This window comes from Vipera berus, assembly GCF_964194415.1.
Source record: "Vipera berus genome assembly, chromosome: 2".
NCBI lineage: Eukaryota > Metazoa > Chordata > Lepidosauria > Squamata > Viperidae > Vipera > Vipera berus.
Genome location: NC_138203.1, coordinates 84609266 through 84634303, shown reverse-complemented (window position 1 = coordinate 84634303; position 25038 = coordinate 84609266).

Sequence of the window (25038 nt, the reverse complement as noted above, 5' to 3'; positions counted from 1 at the left end):
AACAGAAGCCACAAGGGAGCTGCTGTGCAGCTATTTATAAGGTTGGCCGATAGGCAGTGACCAATAGGTTTGAAGCAGAGGTTTCCTGCCCAAAGACCTGCTTAGCCAGCTGGAGACAACCAGTCTGGGCCAGCTAGCAACCATTACAACATACACATGAACTAGCACTTAGCAATTGAATGCAAGCAATTAGCAAGCAATGCAACATGAGCAAACACTTACAACATATACAAAAGGCCAATACATTATACCCTTGTTTGTTGCAGGAGCCATTAGAGCAGAGGTGGGGAACTATATGGTCCCTTTATAATTTGTGGACTTCTGTTCAAATCCCTATACAATCAAGTAACAATCAAGTAACTTGTGGAGTTGAAGTCCACAAGTCATAAAAGGGCCATAGTTCCCCACCCCTGTATTAGGGCATGGGTGCCCAATCCTCTGGCTGTGGACTGTTGCCTGCCGCACAAGTAGCAGGCAAGCGAGCGAAACTTCATCTGCGCATGCGAAAATCCCCCCCCCCATTGTGTGGAAAAATTGTCTTCCATGAAACTGGTCCCTGTTGCCAAAAAGGTTGGGGACCGCTGCATTGCAGCATCTCTGGCCAACCTCTGACCAACCTCTCACCAGAGTTCTTCAGATGAAGGTTTTCCATAATTACTGTCAAATAATGATTGAATAAATCACTCCGATGCTTTTGCCCCAAAATTTGGTGCAGGATAGTCCCATTTCATCAGGACATAGGAGTTACCCCACTGTATCTGTGGGAGAGATGTAAGGCTTAGAAATTGATGTTTGCCATGCCTGCCCTGTGAGCTTCATTGTTCAGGAGGGATTTGTGACTTTGCCCACCAATCATTACAATGTTCAAGATTTGTAGAGGTCAGTTGGAACTGTTCCTTCCTTAGAGTATATGAAAAATAAGAAATTTATCCAGCCAGGAAGAAAGAATTAAAGCAGGCACAATGAATCCATCACAATAAAAAACCCAATCCATTATTTGTGATACATTTTATCATTTTTTTATTAGAAGAATGTTAAGAAAGAATGAAAGAAGGCTTAGCTTCCCATAAAGCTAAAAAGAATGAAAGCAAAATTGAATATATTTGTATTATGAATCTTTTGATCTCAGATGTAGTCTTTTAATTGAAGAAATGAAAACAAGAGAGAGTTTTGTCTTTCATTTGTCTTTCTTAAAATCACAAGATGAAGAGATCAAGGCAGCCACAGATGTGCAGATAAATCATAGACTTTTGTAAGAATCAAAACAGACCTAATCGAGTTGCAGGGAAGAAACCATTTCTTTAAATTTGCAGAGGAAGCTGAGGCAAAAGTCCCTTTTCCCCCCCAATCAGATTAATGCCCTGTTATTGAGAGCTCTTTGTTATTCTTTCCAACATTCCAATAAAATATGGGAAATATCAGCATATTTTCATGAATAGAGAGACAGTTTAGGCACCAGGGTAGAAAATGGGAGACTGTGAGTTCACCATAAACATGAAAGCCAGCTGGGTGTCTTTGGGTCAGTCATTCTCTCTTAGCCCACCCCACCTCACAAGGTTTATTTAAAGCTGGGTGTCTTTGGGTCAGTCATTCTCTCTTAGCCCACCCCACCTCACAAGGTTGTTGTTGAGGAGAAAATAGGAGGACAGTGTATTAGGTATGTTCATCACCTTGAGTTACAGGTAATCCTTGACTTACAACCACAACTGAGCCCAAAATTTCTGTTGCTAAGCAAGACAGTTCTTAAATGGGCTTTGCCACCATTTTATAACTTTTCTTGCTACAGTTATTAAGTGAATCACTGCAGTGGTTAAGTTAAATAACATAGTTGTCCAGTAAATCTGCCTTCCCTATTGACTTTGCTTGGCAGAAGGTTGCAAAAGGTGATTACACAACACCAGTCATATTTATAACTACAACCGTCATAAATATGAACCAGTTGCCAAGCATACGAGTTTTGATCACATAACTGCGAAATTCTGCCATGGTCGTAAGTGTGAAAAACGGTCATAAGTAACTTTTTTCAGAGCCATTGTAACTTTGAACAGCCACTAAACAAATGGTTGTAAGTCAAGGACTACCTGTATTTATAAAAAAACAACCCCAATAAAGGCGAGACATAAATAAATAAATAAAAGTTGTGTAAGGAGGGGGTCTGGATTCAATCCATCTCTCTGTGCATGAGCATCATAAGTCTCGCAAAACTGAAAAGGACCAAATTTAATATGGGCAGACAAACTGACAACCGTTTAAAAATAGACTGGATCAGTCTAGGAGCTATGGAGAAATAAAATCCTGAAACGTTTCCCCAAATGTACAACTTTTGGGTTTTTTTCAGTTTTAGGAGCTGAAGTCACCTATTTTCAATTTTGGGAGGTGAAATACTGCTCTTGGGTGTCAAGAGAAGCTAAGAAGTGCTTTTAAAACAGATTGAAGTTTGCAATAAAGATAATTCTCCACTTATGACCAGTTGCTCAATAACTGTTCAAAGTTCCAGTAGACCTAACACCCCCCCCCCCCCCACACACACACCCCTACAACCCAGACTTGATGCTCTGATGGTCAGGGAATTCCCCCCCCCTTGTAGTCACATGACCAACTTTGTATGCTCAGCAACTGGGCCACATTTATGACTGTTTGCAATATCACGAGGTCATGTGACTGCATTTTATGATGTTTTTCCACAAACTGCCATTTATCTATTTTTTGGCAAAACTCTGCCCATAGAGAACCATTGGTTTGCTTAACAACCACAGTGTATAGTTAATGTTCATGAATTCACTTAACAACCACTGCAAAAAAAGTTGTAAAGTCAAGCAACCTACCTGTTTTACAACCATCACGACTTACAACAGTGATGGGCAGATTCAGTTATAGTCATAACTTGAGGACTACATATATATACATATAACTCAAGGACTATATAGGTATATGTACATATGTATATGTACATATGTATATGTATATCTATATGTATATCTATATACATATAACTCGAGGACTACATACACACACACACACATACATACATATAGTCCTCAAGTTATATGTATATGTATATGTATATGTATATGTATATGTATATGTATATGTATATGTATATGTATATGTATATGTATATGTATATGTATATGTATATGTATATGTATATGTATATGTATATGTATATGTATATGTATATGTATATGTAACAGAGTCTGGGATGAATGAGGACCAACTAATTGAAGAAATGAGCTAGGATCTCTGCTGTGAAGTAAAAGATTTGGCAAGGATTCGTGTTTGGATTTTTATCTTCTGGCATGCCTGTCTGCTTTGTGTATTCTGATATTTGGCAAGTGTCTGATAAAAGTCTCAAGGAATTTGCTTCTGATTTTTGCCTCAGAACTCCAGTCTTGGATGTCTTTATTCTATCTAACTACCTCAGATCCTGCCTGTCTGGATCTGGGCCCATCTCTCTCTAGCATGCTGAGGAAGACGGATGCTTGAGATGGTGCTTGTACCTTCACCAGTGCTAAAGACCGTATTTTTCCATCCAATCATAATTCTTTCCTCTTAACAAAAGCAAAAAAAAAAGCTTTACTCGTCTGTTTCTTGTTTTTTTTTTTAAATAAACACGATGTTTGAATCTTATGATTGATGGTTTTGTTTTCATCTCCTCAAAAAGAGACAGGGCTGCTGTTCTCTGGCCACACGCCTCAAAAGCTACGAAAGACAGTGCTGTAGATGATGGTACAGAATTTAATTTTCCTTGTTTATTATTATTGTTGTTGTTCTTGTTATCATCATAATCATCACTCTAATTGTGATGAGGTCGGGTTTACGGGCAAGTAGGTTGCTCAGGCTGAGATAATCCCTTTGCTCTCACAAACTGCTGTTAAAAAGGAGGAATAGGTGGACAGTGGCAGTAGAAAAGTACTACATAACCCATAACTAGAAATTGTACGAAGGCAGGAAATTTGGGATGAGGTGGACAGGGCTGAGGTGAGAACCATCTCACATCTCATCTTCTAGCTTACAACTATTCTATAGTACAACTACAATTATTAAATATTATTGTCTCTCATGGTTTGTTACATTTGCTCCTCCATGAATATTTCCCACAGAATGGGGGCACTTCCTCTTCTACCTGTGGAAGTCGATTCCGCCAAGGGTGCAATAAATCATTTTTTTCCAGAAACGAAGGAAAAATGAATCAAGGCTATAAAACATATCTAGAAAAACAATCAGTTCCAACCAAATGCATGTTTAAAATAAATTTAGATGTGTCATTGCAAAGATATTTGGTTTTGCTTGCTTGTTTTCCCTCTGTTTTCAAAACAGTTCACCTTTGGGCTCACTTTTTGTTTTAAATTAACCTCAGTTGTATTTATTTGTGTTCCTGCAAAATGCCTAGAGCTGGAAAAAAAGTGGATTCAAAGAAAACGGTCTCCTTACCCATAGTTATAGAATTGCTACCGCAGCGCTTTTTCAACCAATACAGCTTTGCTGTTGACCACAAACACAAAACTTTTCCAGCATATTACATTTTATTTCCTTTCTGGGCTTTTGGTAATAAGCTGGATGGGGAAAACTTTATTGTTTTTGGTTTTTTTTTTAAAGGGCATGAGGAGAGAAAAAAAAATGAAAGAAGAAACTTTCCTCTTTGAAATACAAGCTGGTATTATTTATTGTATCACTTTGTAGAAAAGTCCCATTGGGGTCTACCTTTCACATCACCAACTGCACCAAAGGCCATATTTGGTTCTAATTACCAGGGTAAACAGGGGTGCTTCTCTCAGTTTTACACAGGTATGACTGAGAATAGCATATGCCCCTGGGTCTTTGTATGAGAAGGTGAAGAAAATCAATTTCAATATTGAATAAGATGCCTGTGGAGAAGGTCACTAAACTCTGTAAGACTGGAATTTTAATGAAGGAGTCTAACAACATAGGGGATCAAGGAAAACTTTAATTTCTGCTCTGCAGAGATGAATATGAAGATGGGGGGTGGGGATGACTGCGTGGATCTCAAGTTGTGAATTAAATAAAGGGGATAAGCTTTGGAAAATTTTCCCACAGGTATTTATATAGAACCATAGCAGTTTTGTGAATTACATCCCTCTTACATGGCCAGACGTCTTTTGGGCAAAAATATTTCTCTTCTCTATCCAGATGCTTGACCCCCAAAAGCTTATAATTTAACAAATATGCTTGTAAAGTTCCTTGATTTCATATTTATTTATTTTTCTCTCTGTATCTCCCTCCCTCTCTCTCAATCTAAGTCTGTTTTTGTTTGCATGCAGGTTTGTCAATTCTTATTTTAAATCTTTACTGTCATTTGGCTTGCAAAATTTCAGTGTATTGTAAGTGAATGTGATGTCTCAGTTAAGTGAAATGTAAAATTGCTGATGATGACATAGAGAGCTCCTTATTGTTTTCTTGGCAGCTGTGTGGCTTGACCTTGCCTTCCCTGAGAATTTCTTTTTCAAGTTTCCACACTATATTTGCAGTTCTGGGGTTCCTAGTATTCACCCACCCATATATTAATCAAGTCTCTGCTTTGGCTTTCTCAAGATGGGTCAAAGTTGGCTTCAGTGATGCCCTGTGCTCAAATAGAGATATTAAAGCAGGGCTTTTCAACCAGTGGTACGGGTACCACCTGTGGTACATTGGCACCTGGCAGGTGGTACATGACCATCCTAGGAAAGTGGTAGCGGGGGAGGGGAATGAGCTGAACCGGTGGCAGCACCGCACAAGCCAGAGCGAGAGACGGCTGGAGCTGCAGGGCTGTCAGGGCTCAGCGGAAGCGCCAGGATCAGCGCCAGGCTTCAGCTGGAGCTTGGCGCTGATCCCGGCACATCTGTTGAGCCCAGAAGAAGTGCCAATCAGCTGGAATGTTGCAGCATCCCCAGACTCTTGTGATTTACATTCAGATGCTTGGCAACTGATTCATATTTATGACGGTCACAGTGTCCCAGGGTCATGTGAAGTGACCAAAACCTGCTGCAACCACCTAGCAGAGGTGGGGGGAATAAAACCAAACACCCCACCCCACCCCCGCTGCCAATCCTCAACAGAAATGCTCACAATAATGAAAACCTCGGACAGGAGGAAGAGCACCACTGGGTGGGCAGGCAGGTGTCTTACTCGGCTGTGGCTTGGGGGGCACTTTATTCAGTGCCATTGTAACTTCGAACAGTCACTAAGCGAACTGTTGTAACTTGTGGACTACCTGTACTTCATCACTTTTTTCCTGGTTTTTTTTTTTGGTCGTCAAGTTTTTGAGCTAGGCGACTGGTGGTACTTGGATGTTGCCATATCCTAAAAGTGGTACAATGGGTGAAAAGGTTGAAAAGCCCTGTATTAAAGTACAAAGATATTCCCCATGCATCAAAATTAATGGTACCAATGACTAAACAAAAATCCTAAGTAATTACTTAAAAAACAGCATTTTTAAAATTTGGCAATTCTAAGATGAGTGGATTTCAACTCCCAGAATTCTCCAGCCAGCATCCTGGCTGGGGAATTCTGGGAGTTGAAGTCCACACATTTTAAAGTTGCCAAGTTTGAAAAACACTGCCTTAAAAATACAAGGAGGCCAGCCTAGAGAGTTTTCTCAACAGAAGTTCCCACAGAATCTCTGTACTTTGCAGTATAGGAATCAGAAAAGGATCTCTTAATGAAGAGATAGGCAGACTTCTGCTTTCAATTTTATGGCTGCTTGAAATGTCCATATATATTTGTTTGATATCTATGCTGCCTTCCCAAGGCAATGTACAGCTTACTCACTCTTCAATATTCCCCACAACAACAACAACCTTCTGATTAGCTGGGCTGACAGAGGATGACTGGCCCAGAATCGCCCAGACAACTTCCATGCCTAAGGCAGGACTAGAATTCTCAGTCTCCTGGTTTCTAGGCCAGCATCTTAATCTCTACACCCAACTAGTTTGGCTGTGTGGGAAGTCAGCCCTCCCCCGAGAAAGAAATATTTTAGGGAATATTAAAAAGGCAGACTGTTACATTTCCCCAAAGTATCTTAAAGGCAGAAATGCAGGCCCAGTTTTCCTTAATAGCCCCAGGTAGGCCAGGTCTCTAGAAATACAGATTTGATAATCTCATTCAGAAAGTCTGAGGCCCCATTCATGAACAAATACTATCAGGCAGAAGCTCATTCAAGACAGGATCTTTTGAAATCCCTTTCAGCAAAACTGATAGCTAACAATAGCAGAGTGATAGAATTAGAACCAGCAACCCCTCACCCAAGAAATCCAACACAGGAAGTAAGCTATCAGCTACAGCCCCAGAGAAGCAGGACATGAGCCTTCGGACATAATAGGATTAACCCACCAATACCAAAAAGGAACCTCATGTCAAAGTTCATGCCACAGCAACAGGAACTCCAAACACAAAATCCCTAGAAGGTATAAAAACCCACCACTCCTACCAACATGTGGTCAGCTGCTCCAGAGCCTTGTGGTTCTGCTCTTCAGTAAACTACAACCTTCTTTCTAAAGCAGTCTCCATTTTGTTTATTCCCGGCTTGGGCTGGACCCTGATGAAGACTTTTCTTTCAACAGCAGATTAAACCTTCTACATGTACCAAATGCTAGAAGGTTGAAAACAAAGCAGCAGAGAAGGTGGCCTTCCCAGCTGTACCTCCTATCTGTACCTCTTATCACCAATTTTCTTGCCCTGAGAACAGAGGCCTTAAAGATGTTGGAAGTCAGCACCCACCCACCCTCCTAGAAAAGGAAATATTTTGCAGGGATATTAAAAAGTCAGAATATTATATTTCCCCAAAGTAATAATAGAAAAATCTTAGAAACCTGCCCCCAGAAACCTGCCCCAAGTAGAAGGAAACCACCTTTTAGAAATGCAGATTCAGTAATCTATTCAGAAAGACAGGGCCACCTATTCGTAAGCAAAATGCTTTCAGCCATAGCCCCAGAGAAGGTTTGACCTGATAGGATTAGAAAAACAAAGACTCCAAGGAACATGACCTTTAGGAGGATTAACCCACCACCATTAGAAAAACAAAAAGGCACACTGAGCCCCAGGTCAAAGTTCATCGCACAGGAACAGGAAGAGCCTCAAATACAATGTGAAGTAGCCGAAGGACCACTCGGGACGACAGGTTACTTAACTAGGACTTTATTTAGAACAAGGCAAAAAGCAGAATAACTTGTCCGGCTTTTATAGCCGGCAGCTGTCAGTGAGGTCCAATCAGGATCGTTTCTTTTGGCGCCGCGTCTAGCCGAGCCAATCACCGCTGTCTTGTCTTTGACAGTTCTTCTTCCCGCATGGTGAGCCGGCTTGGTGTTTTGACAGCCGCGAGCTGTCAGTGGCTGCGCCTGCGCCCTGGCGGGGAACTTTGACAGCTGTCAAAGTTCCCTCGTGTTCCCCTGTCAGTGTTGTTTACCTCATGGAATAAACGGAATAAACGGTTCTAACTTACTGCTAACGTTTGTACACATATATATTACACCCCTTACCCCTCCCCTGGATTGTTTCCTCCCCCTTGTTGGTCGTTGGAGCCAGCCCATTCATAGTCCTTCAAATATGTTGGGGCTCTTCTGTTCCTATTAGAACGCCTTGGGGGTGGTACGTTGTCTTGCTCCGGTAGTGGCAAGTTCCCTTGATCCTCCTCCCCTTGATTTGGTGTCGGCAAGATATTTACGGGGGGTGGGGTTTGGTGGTCCTGTGAGTGAGGGTCTGGGTGGTGTTGTGGTTGCCTTGGCCTGAGCTGATCTATGTGCCGTCGTAGATTGCCTTCAGTAGGCGTGTGTATTAGGTAGGAAATGGGTCCTGTTTGTTGTAATACAGTCCCTGGGACCCATTTGTTTTTGGCTGTGTATGATCGCGCCCAGATCATTTGTCCAGGTTTAAATGTACGGGGTGTGGGGGGGTGATCTGGCTCCGCAGTGTAAGTGTTGGGATGTAGTCTGTCGAGCCGCGTTATCAGTCTCCTCCCCCATCTTAGCTCTGCTGGTGTCTTGCCGGTTGTCGTGCAGGGAGTTGTATGTTGTGACATTAGGAACTGGCTGAGTCGACGCTGCCAGTTCCCCTTTACGAACTTTTTTAATGCTTCTTTAGTCGAGCGCACCATAATTTCAGCCATCCCGTTCGTCGATGGGTGGAACAGTGCAGACGTGACCAGTCTAATACAGTTCTTCATAGCGAACATCTGAAATTCACGAGAGGTGAATTGAGGTCCGTTGTCTGAAACCATGGTGTATGGGAGGCCGTGGGTGGCGAATATTTTCCTAAGGGCTTGTATGGTGGCTCCTGAAGTGGTTTTTCTAAGGGGGATTACTTCTAGCCATTTTGAGTAGCTGTCAACTATTATTAGGAAACTCTGCCCCTGGATTGGTCCTGCAAAATCTAGATGTATGCGTGACCATGGGTTTTTTGTAGTTTCCCATCTATGAACCGGGGCTTGGGGTGGCTCGCTTCGTGTTGACTGACAGGTGTAGCACCCTCCCACATATTTTTCTATCTCTTTATCTATGCCAGGCCACCAGACATAACTTCTGGCCAGAGCTTTCATTTTAACTATGCCTGGATGTCCTTCGTGTAAGGTGTCTAATGTTTGTGCTATGTTTTTGTCTGGTATTACTACCCTGTTTCCCCACAGAAGGCATCCCAGGTGTGAAGACATTTCGTTTTTCCTGTTATAGTATGGCTGGAATTGTGGGTGTGGATTTTTGGCTGGCCATCCTGTGGTTGTCCACCTGAGGATTCTGCTGAGTATTTTGTCCTTAGCTGAATTTTTAGCTATAATTTTAGCGGAGAGGGGGCAGTCTGGAAGTTGTGATATTGCCAGAATCAGCCCTGCCGGGGCTGGGTCAGGGTCTTTGCCTTGAATTGGTAGCCTGCTGAGGCAGTCTGCGTGTCCCAATTCCTTCCCTGGTTTGTGTATTAATTTGTATGAATATGCTGACAAGAAGGTGGACCAGCGCAGTATTCTTGGTGATAGAATCTGCGGGGTTGTTTTATCCCAGGTGAATATTCCTAGCAGGGGTTTGTGATCCGTGAATATGGTAAAGGGTCTCCCATAGAGATAGTCATGGAACTTTTTTACCCCTGCAACTATTGCTAGTGCTTCTCTATCGATCTGCACGTAGTTTCTTTCAGCTTTTGAAAGGGTGCGTGAATAAAACGCTATGGGTCTTTGGGTGCCGTCCTTGTATAGATGACTTAACACCGCCCCAATTCCATAGGGAGATGCATCGCAAGCGATGCATACTGGTGTGTCTTCTCTAAAGAGTGTGACTGTTGAACTGTTACAGATAATATTTTTTAATGACTGGAAGCTATTTTCATGTGTTTTGGTCCAGGACCAGGCAGTTCCCTTGTCTAGGAGCCTATGGAGAGGCTCGGCTATAGTGGCTTTGTGGGGAAGGAAGGCATGGTAGAAGTTTAACAACCCCAAAAAGGCTTGGAGCTCTTGTTTATTCTTTGGACTGGGAGCTGTCTGAATAGCCTTTAATTTTTCTGTGGTGGGGTGGATGCCTTGGGCGTCTATTTTGTACCCTAGGAATTCTGTGGAAGTGACTCCGATGGAGCACTTTTCTCGTTTTAGTTTGAGACCGGCTTCTCTGAGCCGGCTCAGCACAGCTGACAGTCTGTCAGCTAAGTTTGCTTCATTTTCTCCGGCGATGAGAACATCGTCGAAATAGGGGCAGACCCCGGGTATCCCTTTTAAGGTTTTCTCCATGATACCTTGGAAGATACCCGGGGCTGCCGATATGCCAAATTGAAGTCTTTTCACTTTAAAGGCACCGCGGTGGGTGACAATTGTTTGAGCTTCCGCGGTGTCATTTGTGACAGGCGGTTGCAAGTACGCCTGCGTCAGATCAAGTTTTGCGAAAATGGCGCCGGAGCGGATGGAAGCAAGGACGTCCCTCACCGCTGGCACCGGGTAAGCATGGGGGCTTAGAGCTAGGTTAAGGGTCGCCTTATAGTCTGCACATAATCTAATTTCCCCGTTAGGTTTCATTGGGGTGACTATTGGGGTCTCCCAGCTGCCCCCTTCGGTAGGTTCCAGCACCCCTAGTCCTACGAGGCGTTCTAGCTCGTTCTCTATTTTTTCTTTGAGGGCGAATGGAACCCTTCTAGCCCTTATCTTTATGGGTTGGATGGTTGGATTTAATTTTAAGGAGATGGGAGGGCCAGTGTATTTCCCTAGTGTGCCATCAAAGACGTCTGCATACTTGTTGCAGACGGCTTCGAGGCTAGAGGCTTGTACTGTGTTTACCCCAGTAATGGCGATGCCCAGAGGGCTGAACCAGTTCAGCCCAATTAGGTTGGTGCGGTTCCCTGGAGTCACTAAGACTTCTAGGGGTCCCTTGAATTTTTTGTATTCTACAGTGACCTTAGCTTTCCCTTCTAGAGGAATGGGTTTTTTTTGGAAATCTGCTAGGTGGACCTGGGTTTTTTTAAGGGGAATTTCCCTCTTGCTTCGCTGGCAGATCTCCTGGTACGTTTTGAACGATATTAAGGAGACTGCTGACCCGGAGTCCACCTCCATGATGCAGGTGACTCCCTGAATTTTTACCCTGATCCTTACTTTTGGACTTAGGCTGTGCACCTTATCTATTGTTTCCACTAGGTCCCCTGGTGTTCCTCCCTTGTTGGCCTGGGCGGTTGGCCTACCTGGGGGGTTGGCCTCCAGATCATGCACGTTGTCGCGGGGCCGACTTCGGCACACTGGCTTGATGTGGCCGGTTTTTCCGCAATTGTGGCATTTTGCATTCCGGAACCGGCAGCTTCCCCGGGCATGGTTGCCCCCGCAGCTGGCACAGGTGGCCCGTTGCTCGTGTCGTGGTGGTGGGGGGTTTCTGGCTCTTTGGCGGTCTGATGTGTCGCTTCTCCGCTGTTGTCGTCGCTCCATCCTGCGTTGTAGGGCCTCACCGTCTGTGAAGTCCACTGACTCGTCGCTGTCACTGAGGGTTGCGTTCTCGTGGTATACGGTTGCTGGACTTTCTGGTGTTGCGGTGGTCGGTTATTTCTTGTGGTTATATTCATAGGCCATTATTTCTCGGGTCAGTTCGGCTAGGCTCATGTCGGGCTTTGATGTCAGTTTTTTCTGAAGACGCTCGTCCCTTAAGCCTATTACCACCTGGTTCCGGATGCGGTCTTCCAGGTCAGGGAAGCTGCAGTTATGAGCGGCATGCCTGACCCCGGCGATGAAGTCGTTTGCGGGCTCGTCCGGTCGCTGCTTCTTCTGGGCGAATTGTACTCGCCAGTACAACTCCGAGGGAGCTGGCATATAATGTTTGTTGAGCTGGTCGACCAGGTCCGCGTAGGAGACTTCCGTGATGGGTACCGGGCTGAACAGCCCGACGGCAGCGTCGTATACCGGGGGCCCGCTGATGTACAGGAGGGCGGCGGCCTTCGCTCTGTCGTCGGTAATTTTGCTGACGAGGAGGAAACCCTCGACCTGCCCCAGGTGTGACTGCCATCTCTCCGGATGGCGGGTATCGAATTCCCTCACACGCCCGAAGTTGGCCATGTCATCCAGTCCTGGTCTCGCTCTGTTCGGAAGTTAAAACTTCCAGTGACAGCTCAAGCCGGGAACTCTCTTCCTCGGCCGTGACTTCAGCTCCGGAGCGATCCCACCTTCGTCGCCAGTGAAGTAGCCGAAGGACCACTCGGGACGACAGGTTACTTAACTAGGACTTTATTTAGAACAAGGCAAAAAGCAGAATAACTTGTCCGGCTTTTATAGCCGGCAGCTGTCAGTGAGGTCCAATCAGGATCGTTTCTTTTGGCGCCGTGTCTAGCCGAGCCAATCACCGCCGTCTTGTCTTTGACAGTTCTTCTTCCCGCATGGTGAGCCGGCTTGGTGTTTTGACAGCCGCGAGCTGTCAGTGGCTGCGCCTGCGCCCTGGCGGGGAACTTTGACAGCTGTCAAAGTTCCCGCGTGTTCCCCTGTCAGTGTTGTTTACCTCATGGAATAAACGGAATAAACGGTTCTAACTTACTGCTAACGTTTGTACACATATATATTACACAATGCCACAGGAACAGGAACAACTCCAAACACAAAAGCCCAAGAAGGTGTAAAAACCCGCCACTCCCAGCTCTATTTTGTCAGCCACCGCAGAAACATATGCTGTGTCACTTAAGTTTCTGGCAACTAAATAAACTGAACCTTCTTTCCTAAGCAGCCTCCATTTTGTTTATTCCCAGCTTGGACTGGAACCTGAAGATTTTTCTTTCAACAAAGGGAATTGTACTAGCGTTCACTTGAATGTGTGCTTAGCTCTGTGCACACAATGCTGATCCTCAGTAAAGCAGAAGCTTAGAAGAGATCCGCACTGCGTCTTTTAGCTGCTCCCAACCTGGATTCTTGCTGGCTTCAGATTGGCTTAAGGAAAACCTGCCTGGACTGAAATGTTCGGGCAGCAACCTGAAGGGATTTTAGTCCAGATGGGTTGAATGACTTTATGGTTCCTCACTAAAATTCCCCCTGTTGCTGTCCTCAATTTTTTATTCCAGGGGAGCAACTGGCAAGTGCTTTTTGAGGGCAGGTCTTACTGGGCATATCTACTCACATAGCACACACATATAAAAATAAGTGTATACACAGTTAAATTTAATTTTTACATTCAAATGAAAGGGTCAATATGTATGTAGGCACAACAACCTGTTTTAAAATAAAAATCACTTTCTCGTATCTTCCCAGCTTTTTTTCAACAAGGCTGCTTCAGCTTCTGATACAGGTATTTCTGAGGGGCATAGTACAGGTAGTCCTCAACTTACGACCACAACTGAGCCCAGAATTTATGTTGCTGAGAAATTTATCCCATTTTACAACTTTTTTTTGTCCCATTTTATGACTTTTCTTGCCATATTTGTTAAGTGAATCACTGCAGTTGTTAAATTAGTCACATGTATTAAGTGAATCTGGCTTCCCCCATTAACTTTGCTTGTCAGAAGGTCGCAAAAGATAGTCACATGACCCTGGGACGCTGTGACCGTCATAAATATGAACTGGTTGTCAGGCATCTGAATGTAAATCACATAATCATAATCATAATAGTAAAGTTGGAAGGCACCTTGGAGGTCATCTAGTCCAACCCCCTGCTCAGGCAGGAAACCTTATACCATTTCAGGCAAATGGTTGTCCAGTCTCTTCTTAAAAACCTCCAGTGTTGGAGCATTCACCACCTCTGGAGGCTTATTGTTCCACTGGTTAATTGGTCTAACTGTCAGGAAGTTTCTCCTTAGTTCTAGATTGCTTCTCTCCTTGATTAGTTTCCATCCGTTGCTTCTTGTCCTGCCTTCAGACGCTTTGGAGAATAGCTTGACTCCCTCTTCTTTGTGGCAGCCCCTGAGATATTGGAAGGCTGCTATCATGTCACCCCTAGTCCTTCTCTTCATTAAACTAGACCAGGGGTCAGCAACCTGAAACAGTGAAAGAGCCACTCGGAACCGGTTCCCTCACAAAAGGAAAAACTGGGAGCCGCAAAAAATGTGTGCGCATGCGTGTACATGCGTGCATGCGCAGAACAGGGTTTGACTGAAGAGTGGAGCCAAGGCGAGATGTGCACCTACCCTGCGTATTTGAATTGATTGGTTGAACTTTTTTAGTCCCACTTTTTTTTTTGGACTGCACGTGGCAGAGGACTGGGAGCCGCAGGAGACGGCTGAAAGAGCCACATGTGGCTCCGGAGCCGCGGGTTGCAGACCTGTGAACTAGACATAGCCAATTCCAGCAGCCGTTCCTTATATGTTTTAGCCTCCAGTCCCCTAATCATCTTTGTTGCTCTTCTCTGTACTCTTTCTAGAGTATCAACATCTTTTTTACATCGTGGTGACCAAAACTGGATGCAGTATTCAAAATGTGGCCTTACCAAGGCATTGTAAAGTGATCTTGATTCTATCCCTCTGTTAATGCAGCCTAGCACTGTGTTGGCTTTTTTGGCAGCTGCAGCACACTGCTGGCTCATATTTAAGTGATTGTCCACTAGGACTCCAAGATCCCTCTCACAGTAACTACTATTTTTTTGTACATTTTTTGTACATTTGTTTTTTCTTGCCTAAATGTAGAACCTTACTTTTTTCACCATTGAATTTCATTTTTTTAGATAGTGCCCAGTGTTCAAGTCTGTCCAGATCCTCCTGTATCTTAAGCCTGTCTTCTGAAGCATTCCCTTCTTGCATCATTCCCATGACTAATGGGGGTGCTGCTCGTAAGTGTGAAAAATTGTAACTTCGATTGGTCACTAAATGAATGGTTGTAAGTCGAGGACTAACTGTAGTTATAATACTTACTTACCATAAAGAAGGTAAGCAGTTTGAAATCTGGTGGAAATTTGTCTTTTTTAATTACCACTTTTGTTTTCTTGAGTTAGGCCCTCCCCCACACACAAAGGACTAAGAAGATTTAATTTTTTTAAAGTCCCCTTGCAGATTCACTTATTTGCTGCCTCATTCAGTGATCATTTAAAGTTATAATGGCCCTGAAAAAGTAGGTTCACAAGCATTTGGAATAACAGAATAAGAGTTAGAAGGGACCTTGGAGGTCTTCTAGTCCAATCCCCTACCCAAGCAAGTAAACCTATACCATTTCAGACAAATTCTTCAAACTTGCACTCATTGCGGCATCCCCACAGTCATAGCATCGTGATTTGGATGCTTGCCGACTGATGCATATTCATGACAGTCACAGTGTCTTGCAGTCACATAATTGCCATTTGCGACCTTCACAGCTGGTTTCTGACAAACAAAGCCAAGGGGGAAGCCAGCAGCAAATTGCAAGCTGTAGTCATGTGATGTCTCACTTAACAACCAATGACGATTCGCTTAACTCTCGCAGTGGAATTGGCACTGTAAGCCCAGCACAGTCGTATGACTGTGTTGCTTAGCAATGGAGTGGCCAATGCCAGTTGAAGTTGGTAAGTGAAGATTACTTGAATTCATATCAAGGCAATTTGGCCATTATCATGTGCCCTTAGATTACTGGGTTTGCTGAATTTACATTTTTTTTAAACACATGGACAACTTCTTTGCAGATCTCCCATCACAACTCGGAGCTCAGGAGAAGTGAATCCTAAGGCAGATGTAGAACTCAGGTGTACTTTGTCTAAGATGTAGAACTTAGATGTAGGGCCAGTTTGTTGTACAGGTAGTCCTTGGCTTGCAACAGTTCATTTGGTGACTGTTCAACGTTATAACGGCAATGAAAAAAAAGGGACATGACCATTTTTCACACTTCATGACTGTTGCAGCATTCCTGGTCACCTGATCAAAATTCAGATGCTGGGCAACGGACTCCTATTTATGACGGTTGCAGTGTCCCGGGGTGTGTGTGTCATGTGATCATCTTTTGAACCCTTCTGACAAGCAAAGCCAATGGGGAAGCCCGATTCGCTTAACAACCATGTTACCCACTATACAACTGCAGCGGTCCACTTAACAACGGTGTCAAGAACGATTGTAAAATGGGACAAAATTCACTTAACATCTGTCTCACCTAGCAGCAGAAATCTTGGGGCTCAATTGTGGCCGTAAATCAAGGGCTACCTCTACTATGCCCAAGATGTGGAACTTAGTTGTAGAACCAGTTTGGTGTAGTAGTCGTGAAGGTTCTGGCCTAGTAAACAGGAGACAATAAGTTCTACTCCTGCCTTAGGCATGAAAGATGGCTGGGTGACCAGTCACTCTCAGTCCAACCTACCTCACAGGGTTGTTGTGGGGCAAAATAGAAGGCAGGAGAATTTGCTGCCTTGAATTATGTATAAAAAGGATGATAACAACAATAACAACCGGGGGTGGAGGGGTGGGGGGGGCAGTGTGTATGCCTCCATTTTTGGTTTGGTATTAATTGTCTGGTTTGATGGAAATCTACAGTGATAAGCTGCACCGAAGGTTCTTATAGATAGATCTTCCCTGTCTGAGATGGAAGCTAAATAAAAAGGTATTCTAGCCATCACTGCACAGTGGAGAGTGAATAATTAATGAATAAATGTGTCGCTGCACACACTATGAATAAGTATTAATTTGGGAGAGAATAATGGTGGAAAGAATTGCATAATGCCATTGAATAATGGCAGGAAAATGGACTTCAAAGCACTATGAAGGAATTTTTTTTTAAAAAAAAAACAAACCCCAGAAGCTGTGGAGATTTACTAGCATTTCAATTCTGCTGTAAAAAGAGAGCTAATTAAAGGAATTGAATTGGGAGCAAATGAACGCCCGATAAGGAGAGGATGGCCAGAGTACACTGGAACGCCAGGCACAATACTGTTAATGAAGAAATATTTACATTTTAGAATGTTTGTTGTAGTAAATTTTTAAACACTGTTTGGTTGTTTTTATGTCATTTTACTTCTTAGCTTGAAGATAAGCCATTTTAACTAGAGTTTCTTAGCCTCCTTTTGAGCTTTCCCCTCCCATCTTTGTATCTTCAGACATATTGTGCTAAAGTCTTACAACATCTTGGATTAGCCACGCTAGGTGATTTTATGGAGATTATAATACACAATTACCCCATGGGATGGGACAGGTTAGCTGGCCTCTCTTCCCAAAGAATGGTTCAGTTTAGTTGCAGCATGGTTCGATAACCATTTTTTTAAAATGTTGATTTATCACGTTTTAATAGGTCCATTCATAAGAATGCTCAAGATGGGGTACAAGCTTTTTCTTTCTCGATTTGGTCTTCACAGCATCCATGTGGATCTATATGATGTTGAGTGATGGAGACTGGTCTATGAAGTAAAAGCTTCATGGTGGTAGTGGATTTAAACTTAGCTCTTCCTGAGCCTACATTCCAAACATGCTACACTCCAAACATACTACCACACTTGCAGAAATTCATATCTATCTTTCCATCGATGATGATGGTGATGATGATGATAAAGTAGAATAGAATAGAGCTGGAAGGGACCTTGGAGGTCTTCTAGTCCAACCCCCTGCTCAAGCAGGAGGTCCTATACCATCTCAGTCAGATGATTGTCCAGTCTCTTTTTAAAAACTTCCAGCGATGGAGTACCCACGATTTCTGGGGGTAAGCTGTTCCATTGGTTGATTGTCCTCAGTGTCAGGAAGTTTCTCCTTGATTCCAGGTTGCTTCTCTCTTTGATCAGCTTCCAACCATTGTTTCTTGTCCTTCCCTTTGGTGCTCTGATGAACAACCTGTCCCCCTCTGCCTTGTGGCAGCCCCTCAGATACTGGAACACTGCTACCATGTCTCCCCTCTTTCTTCTTTTCTTTAGACTAGCCAAACCCAAGTTCCGCAGCCGTTCTTTGTATGTTTTGGTCTCCAGGCCTTTGATCATCTTAGTTGCTCTTCTCTGAATTTTTTCCAGTCTCTCAACATCTTTTTTGTGATATGGTGACCCAAACTGGCTGCAGTATTCAAGGTGTGGTCTTACTAGGGCTTTATAAAGCGGTTCTAATACTTTGCGTGATCTTGATTCTATGCCTCTGTTTATACAACCCAGAATTGTATTAGCTTTTTTGGTTGCTGCTGCACACTGTTGGCTCATAGTCAAGTGATCGTCCATTAGGACTCCAAGGTCCCTCTCACAGTGATTGTTTTTAAACCAATCTGTATTTGTTCCTTTGGTTTTTCCTTCCTAAGTGCAGGACTTGGCTTTTTTCTACACTGAAACTCATTTTGTTGGATAGGGCCCATTGTTCAAGTTTGTCAAGGTCTTTTCGGATCCTGAGTTGGATGATAATGATTGAGATGATGATGATGATACGTTGTGTTCAGTTGTGTTCAACTCATTTGTGTTCGACTCTTGGCAATTCTACAGGCCAGGTCTCTCCACCTCTTCGATCTTGCACTATTTCTTTGAGTTTTTCTATGCTTTGGCTGCTGTCAGCTTTCATAGTGTCTATTGTGTAGTGGGTCCGACGCAAGGAAGAGACGCCAGCCGGAGTACGTGTTCAGCTCTTTATTGGAAGGGGGGGTAGCGTACTGAGGAGTGAGGGTTACCTGGCCTCCTTAAATACCTAGCCAGGTAAGCGGACAGCCAATGGGGTTGGCCCTAGGTTTCCCGCCGAAACTGGGTTTCCCGCCAAAACCGTTCAGGCCAACGCCCCCTGGTGGCTGTTGCTATGCAGGTGCCTACATACATAACAGTGTCCAGCCACCAGGTTCTTTGAGGGCCTGGTTTCCTTTTACCAGTAACTCTTCCAAGCATAATCGCTTTCTCCAATGAATTCCCCTGCATGACATGGACAAAATAAGTGAGACGCAGTGTTGTGATTTTTGCCTTCCAGTGACATGTCTGGTGTTTTATGCACTCTTGTATTTGCTTGTTAGTCACCTTTGCTGTCCAAGGAATATGCAAAAGCCTTCTTCAGCGCTATTTTCTAGCTACGCTATTGCATTTAATTTTCTAAAACAAAGCAGGTAGTCCTTGAATTGCAACAGTTCATTTAGTGACCATTCGAAGTTACAGTGGCACTGAAAAAAGTGACCTATGACTGCTTTTCACACAACTGTTGTAGCATTTCCCCCAGGGTCACATGATCGAAATCCAGATGCTTGGCAACTGCTTCATGTTTATGACGGTTGCAGTGTCCCGGGGTCAGGTGATCGCCTTTTGCGACCTTCTGACAAGCAAAGTCAGTGGGGAATCCAGATTCACTTAACAACCACATTACTAACTTAACAAATGCAATGACTCACTTAACAACGGTGGCAAGAAAAGTCGTAAAGTGGGGCAAAAATCACTTAGTAAATGTTTCGCTTAGCAACATAAATTTGGGGCTCAGTTGTGATTGTAACTCGAGGACTACCTGTAGTCAAAATCCCATCTAGAAGCCAGGCTGGCTGGGAATACCAAAAATTGATATTTTGATTATTGCTGGAAGGTATGAATGTCATACCATAACCTGCTTCCTATAGGTATCTGCTGCCCAATTTGGTAGCTTTTGGTACAGATAATCCAGCCCTTAAGATTTGTATTTTCTATATGTTCTACCTGAATTTTAAAACTCTATCAAGAAGACATTGATCTCCCCTCTTATGGAGCTGATGCTATTGGTTATTTCTTTAGCAAGTAGTTAATGGAAGATATATTTTGCACAGTAGCCAGAATAAATTGCGCTGCATTAGAATGCTGTTTTTTGGCTGGAGGAATGAATTAGATGAGGGATATCATTTAGAGGGCTTTCCCTACTGGGCATAATACCCAATTTATTTTCATTTACATTAATTTTTCTACATCAGTGGCTGCAAGATGCATTAAACTATTAAATGCCCGCAATTCCCAGGTCAGGAGCTGCAAAAAATTGAAAGGTGTAATGAATATAGATTTTTAATGCCTATAAACCCCACATTGACGGGATGATTCTGATATGCAAAATGGCAGAACTCGGTTTAATCAATCTGACAATTGGATTTCATAGAGGACTGTAAATTTTCTGGGGATTCCTGTAGCAAGGCAAAAGAAACACATTTAAACAAGACCTAATCTGATGACACAGTAATGTCACCTTGAGGGAAAGGCTCAGAAGAAAAAAAATCTACATTTAGGAAGACACGCAAGAAGATTGGGTCAGTAGTAGCTTCCAGGATATTACTGTTTTGAAAAAGTAAGTTTACACGAGATAACTTTTTTTAAAAAAAAATCATGCCATCTCTTTGAAAATTACTTTACCTTAAAAATTATTCTCCTAAAAGTTACCGCAGTTACAGTGTGAATTGATACTCTCTAGTCCTTCAAACGCCACAGTGATAATACAGATAGTCCCTGAGTTATGGCCATTTAGAGATTGCTTGAAGATACAACGGCACTGAAAAAAGTGAGCTATGACTGTTTTTTACGCTTACAACCACTGGAGCATTTTGGTCACGTGATCAAAATTTGGATTCTTGGCAACTGATTCATATTTATGACGGTTGCCGAGTCCCAGGGACATGTGATCACCTTTTGCGACAGAATTAAGACAGTGGAGAAGCCAGCAGTGTTACTGATTTAACATCTGCAGTGATTCACTTAACAAGGGTGGCAAGAAAGGTCATAAAATGGGGCAAAAATCACTTTACAACTGTCTCACTTAGCAACAGAAATTTGGTGCTCATTGGAGGATGTAAGTCGAGCACTACCTGTGCTTCCTAATTCAGAGCTAACCATCTTGACAAGGTCGCTCATAAAGCTTGTGAGGACCTAGATGTTGACTGAGCAGGAAACACTTGCAGAGTTCATTTCCCTATCCTCCTTCCAGCTTGGAAAAGTGAGAATAATCCAAAGAGAGGTTGCTTCTTTTAATTGAAGAGGCATATTGTGAGGGAAAACAGCATATTGTGATCACCCAGTTTTAGCAGATGTTTGCTTTCTAACATTTAATCCACAGTGTTACTTCCATGATGGTATTTCTGGTGTGTGAAAAACAAATCTGGAAAGTTTACATTTTTCTTTTTAATCATTCATAGTGGCTAACGTCTGAAATATGTTATCTTGAATCTGCCACTGGGTTGCATATATGTATATGTTTTTCACTGGCGAACTTGTTGAGACATTCTTTTCATACAATAAAGTTTTTCTTAAAAGTAATCTAGAAATGTCTATGCATATTTGGCTCAACTGTTGGGAGAGAGAGAGAGAGAGAGAGAGAGAGAGAGAGAGAGGGAGAGGGGGAGAGGGAGAGAGAGAGAGAGAGAGAGCGCTAATGGCTTTAATGTCTCCAAAGCTGGCTGGAAGCCACCATTTATTTTGGCCTTAATTATTAAGTGAAACCTTCAGCTGACAAATGTATTTATCTACAAATAGTGTCTTGGGATTGAATCTGAGTAATAGACCTTATAGTTACACTATCTACTCTCATTTTTGTTTTTTCCCCCTTATCTGTATTTTTGGGAACATTCTTTTGATGAAGTATTATGGAAAACTCAAAAACTTGCACATTTGTTTATATTCTTCATAGGTCATTTGCAATGGGGAAGCAAATAGGCAATTGTAAGTTGGGACATTGTGATGCAAACCACATGACTTAAATACTTCATCTCACATCAGGTGTGAGTAGTATAGGGTGGGATTTGTGTTGGGAGATCACAACACTCGCTTTGTCATTTTGCTTTTTCATATTGTAGTTTGTACCAAACACTTCTGGTGGTATTTTTGATGAGCTCTCCTAAAGGCACTATCCAAACAGATTTGGAATTGTTTAGTGAAATAGGCTACTTTTCTTTTTTCCAAAATTCTGAAATTGAGTATTTATCTGGAGTCTCAAAAAATATCTAAGGTATCACAACTGAAATGTTCAGGGTAAGTTAAACAAAGGTTTCCCTTTTAACTTTCCTTTTTAGATCTATTTTTTCCCCAATTTTGATATATTTTAATGCATTTTTTCAGATGTTTAGTAGCATGCCATTGTTGGCAATGGAAAAAAAGTCACGATACGTCGCGACACATCATGTGATGTTGCGAGTTTGACACACCTTCTTTAGAAGCTCAAGATGGCTTATATGGGAATCAGTACCCAATCTTGCGAGTCCCTTGGACTGCAAGGTGATCAAACCGGTCAGTCCTAGAGGAGATCAACCCTGACTGCTCTTTAGAAGGCCAGATCCTGAAGTTGAAACTCAAATACTTTGGCCACCTAATGAGAAGGAAGGATTCACTGGAGAAGAGCCTAATGCTGCGAAAGGTTGAGGGCAAGAGAAGAAGGGGACGACAGAGAATGAGGTGGCTGGATGGAGTCACTGAAGCAGTAGGTGTGAGCCTAAATGGACTCCAGAAGATGGTAGAGGACAGGAAGGCCTGGAGGAATGTTGTCCATGCGGTTGCGATGGGTTGGACATGACTTTGCAACTAACAACAACAACCCAATCTAAATATGGAATAAGCTGGGGTAAGGGAAAATGGCTGATCTAAAATCATGATGCTTAATCCCACTCTTATTCCAATACCTGAACTTATATAGTACACTGGCTTTCTTGAATTAATAGCAGTAGCCTATATTGAAGGATTTAAAGAATTCTGACTCTGGAAGCAAATTTATCCTATCATTCCTAGAAGAATTTTATTTTTTCTCTCACTTTATTAATTATTATAAATAACTCAAGGCATCAAACATACCTAACAGTCCTTCCTATTTTCCCTACAACAACAACCCTGTGAGGGTTGAGTTGCAAATAGAGTAACTGACCCAAAGTAGAGTGATAAACAGATAGATAGATGGCCCATTCACCCAGCCACCTTTCATGCCTAAGGCAGGACTAGAACAGGGCTTTTCAACCAGTGGTATGCGTACCACTGGTGGTACGTGAGCACCTGACTGGTGGTACGCAGCGTTGCCTTCCTCCCCCCACCTCCCCCCGCCTCCTCCCCCCCTGCTCCTTACCAGCTCACTTGCTGCTGGAAAACATGCTGCTTGCCGGCAGCAAGGAGCCTGCAAGTGAAGAGCGCAGGCGCAGAGTGAGACCCCACCCTCCCCTCGGACTCATTGTCAGCAACCTTCCCCCAGAAGCAAGCCTGAGCCTGAAGGGGACAGAGACACCCTCGGCAGGTAGGTTGTCCATTTTCTTTTCCTCCTCCCTCTCCTCTTCCTGATGTTCTTTATGGAGGGGAAAGCAAAGCGGCAATGAGTCCCCAGGACTCATCCCGCAGCAGCAGGTGGGCATCAAGGCACACGTTTTTTTCCTGATCTGCACCAAGGTAGGCGAAGCCATCAGAATGTGGAGGGAAAAATGCGCCCGCCTGACTCCCTCCCCCCTCCACTGGTGGTGACTCTGTACAGCTGGTCCCGACCTCCGCCGACGGGAGCCCGTCAGCAGAGGTCGGGGCCGGTGGTACAGAGTCATCAGCTGATCAGCGGCCCTGTGTACGCGTCCTCCCGGGCCCACGGGAGCTCTGGCAACTCCAGTGATCTCGCGCTCCTGACAGTCTCCCTCTCTTTGTTTCAGCTTGCTTTCTGTTGATCAGCACGCGCGGAGAAACCCCCATTCCCTCTGCTGCGCCATCCCAATTGCTTTCCTTGCAGCAAGTATTTACTGGCCTCACTTAGCAATCTCAAGCTCCCAGAGAAGGGAGGGAGGGAGGAGGGAGGGGGAGATGGGAGGGAAGGAAGGAAGGGACAAAGAAGGAGGTAAGAAAGGAAGGAAAGAAGGACAATGGGAGAGAGGGAAGGAAGGAGGGCACCCACCCCAGTCCCACCCCCCTCCACCAGAGACCCTGGATTCCCCCCACACAGACACAGGCACCCTGTAAATTGAGGGAGGGAGGGTCGGAAGGAAGGGACAAAGAAGGAGGTAAGAAAGGAAGGAAAGAAGGAAGGAAGGGACAATGGGAGAGAGGGAGGGAAGGAGGGCACCCACCTCAGTCCCACCCCCCCTCCACCAGAGACCCACGGATTCCCCCCCACAGGCACCCTGCAACATGAGTGATGAGCTGCCCCCCAGCCATTGACTTCACTTGTCAAAAAGTTGCAAAAGGTGATCACATGACTCTGGGACACTGACCATCATAAGTATGAATCAGTTGCCAAGCATCTGAATGTAAATCACATGACCCTGGGGATGCTGAAACAGTCATAAGTGTGAAAAATGGTCATAAGTCACTTTTTTCAGTGCCGTCGTAACTTCGAACAGTCACTAAGTGAAATGTTGTAAGTCAAGAACTACCTGTAGTTTATCATTTTTTCCTTTTTTGGGGGGGGGAGGTTGTCACATTTTTGACACCTTGCTGGGTGACTGGTGGAACTCGGAGAGTGCCTTATCCTAAAAGTGGTACAATGGGTAAAAAGGTTGAAAAGCCCTGGACTAGAACTCACAGACTCCTGACTTTTGAGCCAGTACCTTGACCTCTACACCAAAGTGACTCATTCATTTTGCCATGAATAGTAGAAAGAACAAAGTCCAGGTTATGTTAATTTTACCTTAAAAATTAAAAAACACAAGAGGCTGCATTTACCATTAAAATATACAAAATGGCTGAAATGGTTATTCCGTCATAATTGCTTCCCTTTTTAGCATTTCATGAAAAAACCTTGTACCCACATGTTATGTCATCTCAAGTTTCTATCTATCATCTATCTATCTATCTATCTATCTATCTATCTATCTATCTATCTATCTATCTATCTATCTAT